The sequence below is a fragment of the Phyllobates terribilis genome, unplaced genomic scaffold (assembly GCF_046119375.1).
Source record: "Phyllobates terribilis strain yellow unplaced genomic scaffold, ASM4611937v1 Scaffold_5__5_contigs__length_657084704, whole genome shotgun sequence".
Taxonomy (NCBI): domain Eukaryota; kingdom Metazoa; phylum Chordata; class Amphibia; order Anura; family Dendrobatidae; genus Phyllobates; species Phyllobates terribilis.
Genome location: NW_027362765.1, coordinates 554,476,176 through 554,486,121, shown reverse-complemented (window position 1 = coordinate 554,486,121; position 9,946 = coordinate 554,476,176). Strand labels below are relative to the sequence as shown.

Sequence of the window (9,946 nt, the reverse complement as noted above, 5' to 3'; positions counted from 1 at the left end):
GGGCCGAGCTCCGAGTATTTATAGCTGCTCGGTTATAAGGTTAAATCGCTCCCATGTGCATGATTTGCAACTGTTTGCCAGCTTTATTACATGTGAGGAATGTGTAAGAAATAGACATTCCTCACATGTAATAAAACTGTCAAACAGTTGCAAATCATGCACACGGGAGCAATTTAACCTTATCACCGAGCAGCTATAAATACTCGGAGCTCGGCCCGAGCATACTCGGCGAAAGGGTTAATAGAACATACTCGCTCAACGCTAGTCAGGACCCCAGCACATCGAAACACAGGTATATGCTGTCCAGCACAATCCCTCTGTCTCTTGACCGTTTGATCACCACCTTTATCTAATTGGGCCATTTCACATATATCCATAGGTTACTGATGTACATTCCTAGAGGCACATCGCCCGTTCTCCCCCTACATACTCGATCTTGAGCAGTCTGGTACGTCTCTTTTATAACCAATATAAAGGTAGTCTCTCTGAAATGAATATGAGATATTTACGTATGACACCAATTTTGTAATGTAATATACTTTATTTACTTTATTTTTAATTTTGATTATGTTTTTTTTCGTTTTGTAGACTACACTGATGAAGGCCATATGTTTAGGCCGAAACGTTTGTTTTGTGACTGCAATAAATTTTTTCAAAAATTGATAAATTGATGGTTTTGAGTGCCGAGGTTATTCTCAAAAAATATCTGGTTTTGGACCCTACTCGTGCACCTTTCCAGTAGTGTGGCGGTTTTTCTTTACTTCTTAACATGGTGGACATACAGAATGAGGAAGAAGAAGGGAGAGTTACTGACATCAGAGCTACAGGGAGAGAGGAAAGACAAACTTCTAAAAAAGGGGAAAACCTTGTTGCATAGCAACCAAACAGCAGCACAATGATAACACAATACTGTCTGTATGGTCCTCCTGACACTTCCTCTTTAGGCTCAAAAGAATTTTTTTTCAAGACTTGTCCAATATTTTCCAAATTCCGATGATCCTTGGTATCAACAGCAAAAATTGAGAAAATGTAAATATGATATGGCTCTCACATACCTCTTTGTAGGAATAAATGGGCCATAGACCAGGGTCACATGACTGTAGATTCTCTCATCTACAATTTGGTCAGTTATGCTAATGACACTGTAAAAAAACTCTGATTCCAGTTTGCTTAGAGTGTCAGCATAGTATGATCTGATTCTCTTTAAAGCGCACCTGTCAGCAGGATTGTGCTCAGTAAACTACAGGCACTGTCAGGTGGGCGACATTACACTGATTAAAATGATACCTTGGTTGATGAAATCCGTCCTGTGGTTCTTGTGTAATCTTTGCTTTCAGTTTGGAGATAATGATTTGCCCGTGCTTGCGGGCGGCCTGTAGGAGGCGCTCTGCTTCCATATTCATCCGTATGCTCTTATGTCAGGTCACTGATCGTTCACTGACCTGCCTCCTATTTTACATAACGCATCTAGTAGTGCGGAGCTAGGTAAAATAGGAATAGCAATATATGGGGCCCGTGCTGTATGGAGCTATATATGGGGCCCGTGCTGTATGGAGCTATATATGGGGCCCGTATTGTATGGATCTATGTATGGGGCCTGTACTGTATGGACGAACAGATGACATCGCGCTGCCCTGGGTGATCAAAAGCGACGCCGGGGCTAGAGATTCTCGGCCTCCTATCCAGCCGCCAGGTACCACTGATCGGACGCTGGATTGGAGTCCCATGAATCAATACGCTCATCTTTAGTCCCAACCATCCTGGATACAGCAGACAGTTCTGGATTTGGGTCTGTGCCCTGCAGTCTTGGGTGTCTGCTGAATGTCCCTCATTATCAGTGCCCCTCTGCCATCTCCTTCTGCCAGGGGAGAAAGAAATGGTAAATGGGCGTGGATTGAGGTGTGGCCAAAATTTTCTGCGACACGCTAAGCACATGTGTCCCTCTTTCTGTTCTTCAAAAGTTGGGAGGTATGCTAAATCACATCGCAAGGCGCATTAAAGAGTATATAGTGACTTGTAAAATTGCTGCTTCCAACAGGTGTTGCTATAGAGTTCTAGTCCTCTTTCTCGCTGAAGATGCAATTTGCATATTTATAGATTCATTCATTCATAGTTGTGGCAGTTAGTGATGAGCAAACGTGCTCGCCACTGCTCGGAACTCGTCCGAGCATCTCACTGCTCAAGATGCTCGGCGCTTGACGAGTATTTCCGGGTTGCTCGGGCGGGAGCTCGGGTCTCCTCCCTGCATGTTTGGCGCTCTTTAGAGAGCCAATGAACATGAATGGATTTCCTACCATGCACTGTAATGCCGCAGCCATGTTGGTTGTGGGCATTACGGTGATTGGCAGGCCACAAAGCATCATCAGATGTATATAAGACCGGGCGCCGCCATGCTCGTCACAGTCTACCCCGGAATCAGGCAGAGTAGGGAGAGGTGCTGCTGCGTCAGGGAGAGATTTGCTTGTTTATAGTTAGTATAAGTATTCCACAACATATATCTATATCCATCTGAACTAACAGTTCTTCTGAGGACTATTCCAGCTGCATATAATCCATGCTAGGCAGGTTGGCAGTGTATTTTGCAGACTGCAGTACAAGATATAGCACAAGAGAGTCCATTGAACGTCCTGTTAGTATAGGTATTACACAACATATATCTATATCCATCTGAACTAACAGTCCTTCTGAGGACTAATCCAGCTGCATATAATCAGTGCTAGGCAGGCAGGCAGTGTATGTGGCAGACTGCAGTGAATGTGGAAAATATTGGTCTCCATTTAAATTTTGTTGCATTGTGTCAGTGAAGTTATTGACACCAGGTCGCTATGAAAAATAGTAAACTACAGGCCAGCTATTTAAAACTGTAGTTTTCCATCACACATATCACATATAAGTGCGCTCCAAAATCAGCCATTTCTGGCCTCCATTTAAATTTTGTTGCAGTGTGTCAGTGAAGTTATTGACATGAGGTCGCTGTCTAAAATAATAATCTACAGGCCAGATATTTAAAACTGTGGTTTTCCGTCACACGTATCACATATAAGTGCGCTCCAAATTCATCCATTTCTGGCCTCCATTTAAATTTTGATGCAGTGTGTCAGTGAAGTTATTGACATGAGGTCGCTGTGTAGAATAGTAACCTACAGGCCAGTTATTTAAAACTGTGGTTTTCCGTCACACGTATAACTTATAAGTGCTCTCCAAATTCTGCCATTTCTGGCCTCCATTTAAATTTTGTTGCAGTGAAATTATTGACACGAGGTTGCTGTGAAAAAAACTGTGGTTTTCCGTCACACATATCACATATCACTGCGGTTCAAATCCAGCTATTTGTAGTGAACATGGAAAATATTGTCCTCCATTTAAAATGGGCAAGGTGAGTGGCAAAGGATGGGGAAGTAGACGTGATTGTGATGGTGCATGCAGAAGACGAGGCCTAGGCCGTGGGGAAGCTGAAATTGTGCCACAACAAACACCCACCAGCACCCTGTCTTCCATACGGTCAAGTCTCAGTAGCCGTGAGTCTGGACTGCATACTCCTCATCCTGATCCTCCATCCTCCAACCATGCTGAGTGCCCAGAGACAACTGATCCCACACTTGGACACTCCGAAGAGCTGTGCACTTTTCCATTTATAGATTCGGACCTCTCGCCTGGTCCACTTGAAGCGAGGCAAGAGGAGATCACATGTAGCAATGCCTTAATATTTGAGCAGCCACGGTCACAAGAAGGCGATGGTGGGAAACTGTCACAAGAGGTGGATGATGATGAGACACAATTGCCAGAAAGTCTGGAGGAGGACCAGGGTGCGGAAGTGGAAGATGAGGTGGTGGACGATGAAGTCACTGACCCAACCTGGCAAGGTGACATGCGGAGCGAGGACAGCAGCACACAGGGGGAGGGAGGCATAGCACCACAACAGGCAAGAACAAGCAGTGTGGTGGCCACAGACAGAAGGTGGGCAACCGTTCCCCATAACATCAACACGACAGAAGTTGCCAGTACAACTGTTAGGTCTTCCCGACTCTGGTTGTTTTTTTAAAGACTCTATCTATAACCGCAAAAAGGCCATTTGCACCACCTGCCATGCCAGCATCAGCAGGGGTAGCAAAACTAGCAGCCTGACCAGCACCAGCATGATCAGGCACATGGCAGCAAAGCACCCGACTAAGTGGGCAGAACCCCAGGGTCCAGAAACAGTGTCTGCAGGTAACACCACTGCTTCTTCCGCTGTTGTGCGTGCACGCCAATCCCCTGTCCATGGCGCATGCCAAGATGCCTCCCGCCCTGCACCTGTCATTGAACACTCTCAACTAGCACCATCAGCAAGCTCGTCCACATCCTTGTCCCAGCGCAGCGATCAGTTGTCCTTACCCCAGTCCTTGGAACACAAGTGCAAATACACAGTTAATGCCCCACAGGCCACAATACTAAATTCACACATTTTGCGAATGCTTGCGCTCAAAATGTTGCCTTTTAGACTCATTTAGGCGGAAGCTTTCCGGAACCTAATGGCAGGGGCTGTCCCCAGCCGCCACTATTTCTCCCGGTGTTCTATCCCCGCATTACACGAGCACGTATCCCACAACATTAGATTTGCCCTTAACAACGCAATTACTGGGAAAGTCTACCTAACTATGGACATGTGGACAAGTGCTTGTGGGCAGGGACGGTACATCACGCTGATGGCACACTGGGTTAACATAGTGGAAGCCGGGACCCAGTCGGACCTTGGGACAGAACACATCCTCCCGACGCAGAGGATTCCAAGCCCTAGGTCAATCAGGGTTGCCCCAACATTCTACAGCTCCTGCACTTCATCCTCCTCCTCTTCAGCCTCCATCTCCGAAATGACCACATCAGTCACAAGCTGGAAGCACTGTAGCACTGCCTCAACCAAGTGGCAACAGGCTGTGCTGAAGCTAATATGCTTAGGTGACAAACCACACAATGCTAAAGAGTTGTGGACAGCTCTGAAAGAGCAGGCTGATCTGTGGCTGACACCACTGAATCTACAGCCAGGCATAGTCATGTGTGACAATGGCCGGAACCTGGTGGCGGCTCTGAGGTGAAGCGAGCTCACACACGTACCATGCCTGGCCCATGTGCTTAACCTCGTGGTTCAGCAGTTTCTCAAAACCTACCCAGATCTGCCGGATCTGCTTGTCAAAGTACGCCACCTGTGTGCCCATTTAGAAAGTCAGCTACAGTCTCCGCCGCCCTTGCCGTGCTTCAGCAACATTTGCAGCTTCCGGCTCACCGACTGGTGTGTAATGTCCCAATGCATTGGAACTCTACATTGCAGATATTGTGAAAGATTTGTGAGCAGAATAGGGCAGTTGTTGACTACCAGCATCAACAAGGTCAGACTCCACACATAAGACCTCAGGAGTGGACATGGATGTCAGACATCTGTACCATCCTCCAAAACTTTGAGGACTCCACCAAGATGGTGAGTGGAGATGACACCATAATTAGCATCACCATCCCGCTTCTCTGTCTTCTGAAACGCTCCCTGCTCTCAATCAAAGAGGATGCATTGCAGGCGGAGCACGATGAGATGGAGCAAGGAACCATACAGGGTGATTACACACAGCCCAGCCTCATCTCATCCCAACGTGGATTGGGTGATAATGAGGAAGAGGAGGAGGAGGAGGAAGAACAGGGGCTAGTTTCCTGCACTATAGACGGTGCTACCTGCACAACTGTCATATCGTCTGTTCAGCGTGGATCGCCTGAGGAAAGGGAGGAGGAGGAGGAAGAGGGGGGAGAGCATGGTCAGTGGTCCTCTTGGTGAAGACACGGAAGTCTTGCCTCTTTGCAGTCTGGCACACATGGCTGAGTTTATGTTATGCTGCCTTTCCTGTGACCCTCGCGTTATTCAAATTTTGGGTAACAGTCATTACTGGTTGGTGACGCTTCTAGACCCACGCTACAGGGAGAACTTTATGTCTCTTATTCCTCTGCAGGACAGGCCTAATAAAATGGTGCATTATGAGAAGGCCTTTGTTGTGGAATTATTAAAAAAATTCCCATCCGAAAACGCTGGCGGCAGAGGTCACAGTTCGCTGGACAACCAAGGAGTAGCGGCGAGAGCCACAAATGCAATCCAGTAGAGGCAGGGGAACACTGTCAAAGTTCTGGGACAGTTTTCTCAGCCCCTCCCATCGCACAGGCCCTGAGGTGCGGGGTACTCTCACAAGGAGAGCAAAGTTTGGGAAGATGGTGAGGGAGTACCTTGCCGACCGTAACAACATCCTACATGATTCCTCTATGCCTTATAATTATTGGGTATCCAAGTTGGACATGTGGCATGAACTAGCTCTCTACGCCTTGGAGGTCCTGGCCTGCCCTGCCGCTAGTGTTTTGTCAGAGCGGGTTTTTAGTGCCGCCGGTGGAATTATAACAGATAGGCGCATCCGCCTGTCAACTGAAAATACTGAAAGGGTGACTCTTATAAAAATGAACAAGGGCTGGATTGGGACAGACTACTAGTGTTGAGCCACCCCCGTAGTGTTCGGGTTCGGTTCGGTTCGTCGAACACCGGGATGTTCGAGGAACTGTTCGTCGAACTGTTCGTCGAACACCTTAGAACACCGTCGAACACCGTTAAAACCAATGGCAGGCAAACAAAAACACATAGAAACACATAGAAAATACTTTCAAAGGTGTCCAAAAGCTGACAAACTGCTCAGAAGACGCTTTCTTTAAAAAAGCCGGCCGGCAATTCAGCAGCGGCATACACCGGTACCCGACAATTTAGACAAGAAGGAATAGAGCATCACACATAGATTAGATAGATAGAAACATGTCAATCACATATATATGAAGTACAGTGACAGTGTTGCTTACTGTACTTGTCATTTAGTGTAAAGGATTTATTAAAAAATATAATAGTGTTTTCATGCACTGTCTCTTTAAAAAAGCCGGCCGGCAATTCAGCATCTGTACCCGACAATTTATAACAGACAGAATAGAGCTTCACACATAGATTAGATAGATAGAAACATGTCAGTCACATATATATGAAGTACAGTGATAGTGTTGGTTACTGTACTTGTCATTTAGTATTAAAATAAAGGATTTATTATTAAAAAAAATTGGCGTGGGGTTCCCCTTAATTTTAGTCTCTAGCGGAGGTTAAGCAGACGGCTGGGGCAGATGTTTGAAGCCTGGGAAGGGGGTAATACCCACGGAGCTTCCCAGGCTACTAATATGAGCCCCCAGCTGAATACATAGCCTTTACTAGCTATTAAAATGGGGGACCCCCCCAAAAAAATGACGTGGGGTCCCCCCTAATTTAATAGGTAGCAAAGGCTAGGCAGACAGCTGGGGGCTGATATTAATAGCCCAGGAAGGGAGCCATGAATATTGGCCCCCTCCCAGGCTAGAAACACCAGCCGTCAGCCACCCCAGAAATGGCGCATTCATAGAATGCGCCAATTCTGGCACTTAGCCTCGCTCTTCCACGCTGCCCTGTAGCGGTGGCAGGGGGTAATAGGGCTGGGGTTGATGTCAGCTTATAATGCCAGCTGACATCAAGCCCAGGTTAGTAATGGAGAGGCGTCTATAAGACACCCCCATTACTAACCCCATAGTCAAAGTTAAAAGAAAACACAAACACCCAGAATAAAGTCCTTTAATTGAAATAAAGACACAATCGTTTATTGTTCTAAATTAAACCATACTTACCATCACGCCCATTCCAGCTGAAGCCAACGATCTCCTGCAATAAAAGAAAAATAATAAAGCAACATCATCCTTACCTTTCCATGGTTCCCACGACAGCTTCAGCTCTGCTACATCGAGATGACAGGCTGGACCGCAGCAGAACGCTGCCATCCAGCCTGTCATCCCGCAGACACTGAGAAGCGCAGGCTTGCTTGCGCTCTGCAGTGTCTGGCTGTGACGGCATAAAGATGAGACGAGTTCATGTCCAATGAACTCGGCGCACCTCATGCACGTCACTGACAGCGTGGGAAAATTCTCACGCTGAAGCGCTGAGTGCAGGAGAATTCTCCCACGCTGTCAGTGACGTGCATAAGGTGAGCTCGTGTCCAATGAACTCAGCTCACCTCCTGCACGTCACTGACAGCGTGGGAGAATTCTCCTGCACTCAGCGCTTCAGCGTGAGAATTCTCCCACGCTGAAGCGCTGAGTGCAGGAGAATTTTCCCACGCTGTCAGTGACGTGCATAAGGTGAGCTCATGTCCAATGAACTCAGCTCACCTCCTGCACGTCACTGACAGCGTGGGAGAATTCTCCTGCACTCAGCGCTTCAGTGTGAGAATTCTCCGACGCTGAAACGCTGAGTGCAGGAGAATTTTCCCACGCTGTCAGTGACGTGCATGAGGTGAGCCGAGTTCATTGGACATTAACTTGGCTCATCTGGATGCCCTCACAGAGAGACACTGTGGAGCGCAAGCAAGCCTGCGCTTCTCAGTGTCTGCGGGATGACAGGCTGGATGGCAGCGTTCTGCTGCGGTCCAGCCTGTCATCTCGATGTAGCAGAGCTGAAGCTGTCATGGGAACCATGGAAAGGTAAGGATGATGTTGCTTTATTATTTTTCTTTTATTTCAGGAGATCGTTGGCTTCAGCTGGAATGGGCGTGACGGTAAGTATGGTTTAATTTAGAACAATAAAGAATTGTGTGTTTATTTCAATTTAAGGACTTTTTTCTGGGTGTTGTCTTTTTTTTAAATACTTTACTAGAAATTCATGGTGGTCATGTCTAATATTGGCGTGACCCCATGAATTTTGGGCTTAGGGCCAGCTGATAATGCCAAGCTGGCCCTAACCCCTTTATTACCCAGTGAGCCACCGCATCAGGGCCCTGGATGAGTTGGGTACAGCGCCAGAAGATGGCGCTTCTATGAACGCGCCATTTTCCGGGGTGGCTGCGGACTGCAATTTGCAGTGGGGGTGGCCCAGAAAGCTTGGGCCTCCCTGCGCTGCGGATTCCAGCCCCCAGCTGCATAGTTGTACCTGGCTGGACACAAAAACAGGGCGAAGCCCCACGTCAATTTTCTTTAAATTATTTCATGAAATAATTAAGAAAAAAAGGGCTTCCCTATATTGTTTTGTCCGGCCAGGTACAAATAGGCAGCTGGTGGTTGGGGGCAGCCCTTTCCTGCCTGCTGCACCTGACTGGACACAAATATAGTGCGAAGCCCCACGTCAATTTTTTTTTAATTATTTCATGAATTTCCTGATATAATTAAAAAAAATTGAAGTGGGGCTTCGCACTATATTTGTGTCCAGCCAGGTACAGCAGGCAGGAACGGGCTGCCCCCAACCACCAGCTGACTATTTGTACCTGGCCGGACACAACAATATAGGGAAGGCCTTTTTTTCTTAATTATTTCATGAATTTCATGAAATAATTAAAAAAAAAATACGTGGGGCTTCGCCCTATTTTTGTGTCCAGCCAGGTACAACTAGGCAGCTGGGGGCTGGAATCTGCAGCGCAGGGAGGCCCAAGCTTTCTGGGCCCCCCCCGCTGCAAATTGCAGTCCGCAGCCACCCCGGAAAATGGCGCGTTCATAGAAGCGCCATCTTCTGGCGCTGTACCCAACTCATCCAGGGCCCTGGTGCGGTGGCTCACTGGGTAATAAAGGGGTTAGGGCCAGCTTGGTATTATCAGCTGGCCCCAAGCCCAAAATTCATGGGGTCACGCCAGTATTAGACATGACCGCCATGAATTTCTAGTAAAGTATTTAAAAAAAACACAACACCCAGAATAAAGTCCTTTAATTGAAATAAACACACAATTCTTTATTGTTCTAAATTAAACCATACTTACCATCACACCCATTCCAGCTGAAGCCAACGATCTCCTGAAATAAAAGAAAAATAATAAACCAACCTCATCCTTACCTTTCCATGGTTCCCACGACAGCTTCAGCTCTGCTACATCGAGATGACGGGCTGGACCGCAGCAGAACA

At 47.1% G+C, this 9,946-nt stretch overlaps 1 long non-coding RNA gene across 1 annotated transcript in view; it reads left to right on the top strand.

Annotated features, from left to right (window-relative positions):
- The first annotated feature begins 202 nt into the window (after positions 1 to 202).
- Positions 203 to 9,946, top strand: part of LOC141271329 (uncharacterized) — a 51,728-nt gene continuing 41,984 nt past the window's right edge. The window contains exons 1-2 of the long non-coding RNA XR_012321896.1: positions 203 to 292; positions 380 to 448. This is a non-coding gene — a long non-coding RNA (uncharacterized lncRNA). The remainder of the gene's footprint in view (positions 293 to 379; positions 449 to 9,946) is intronic.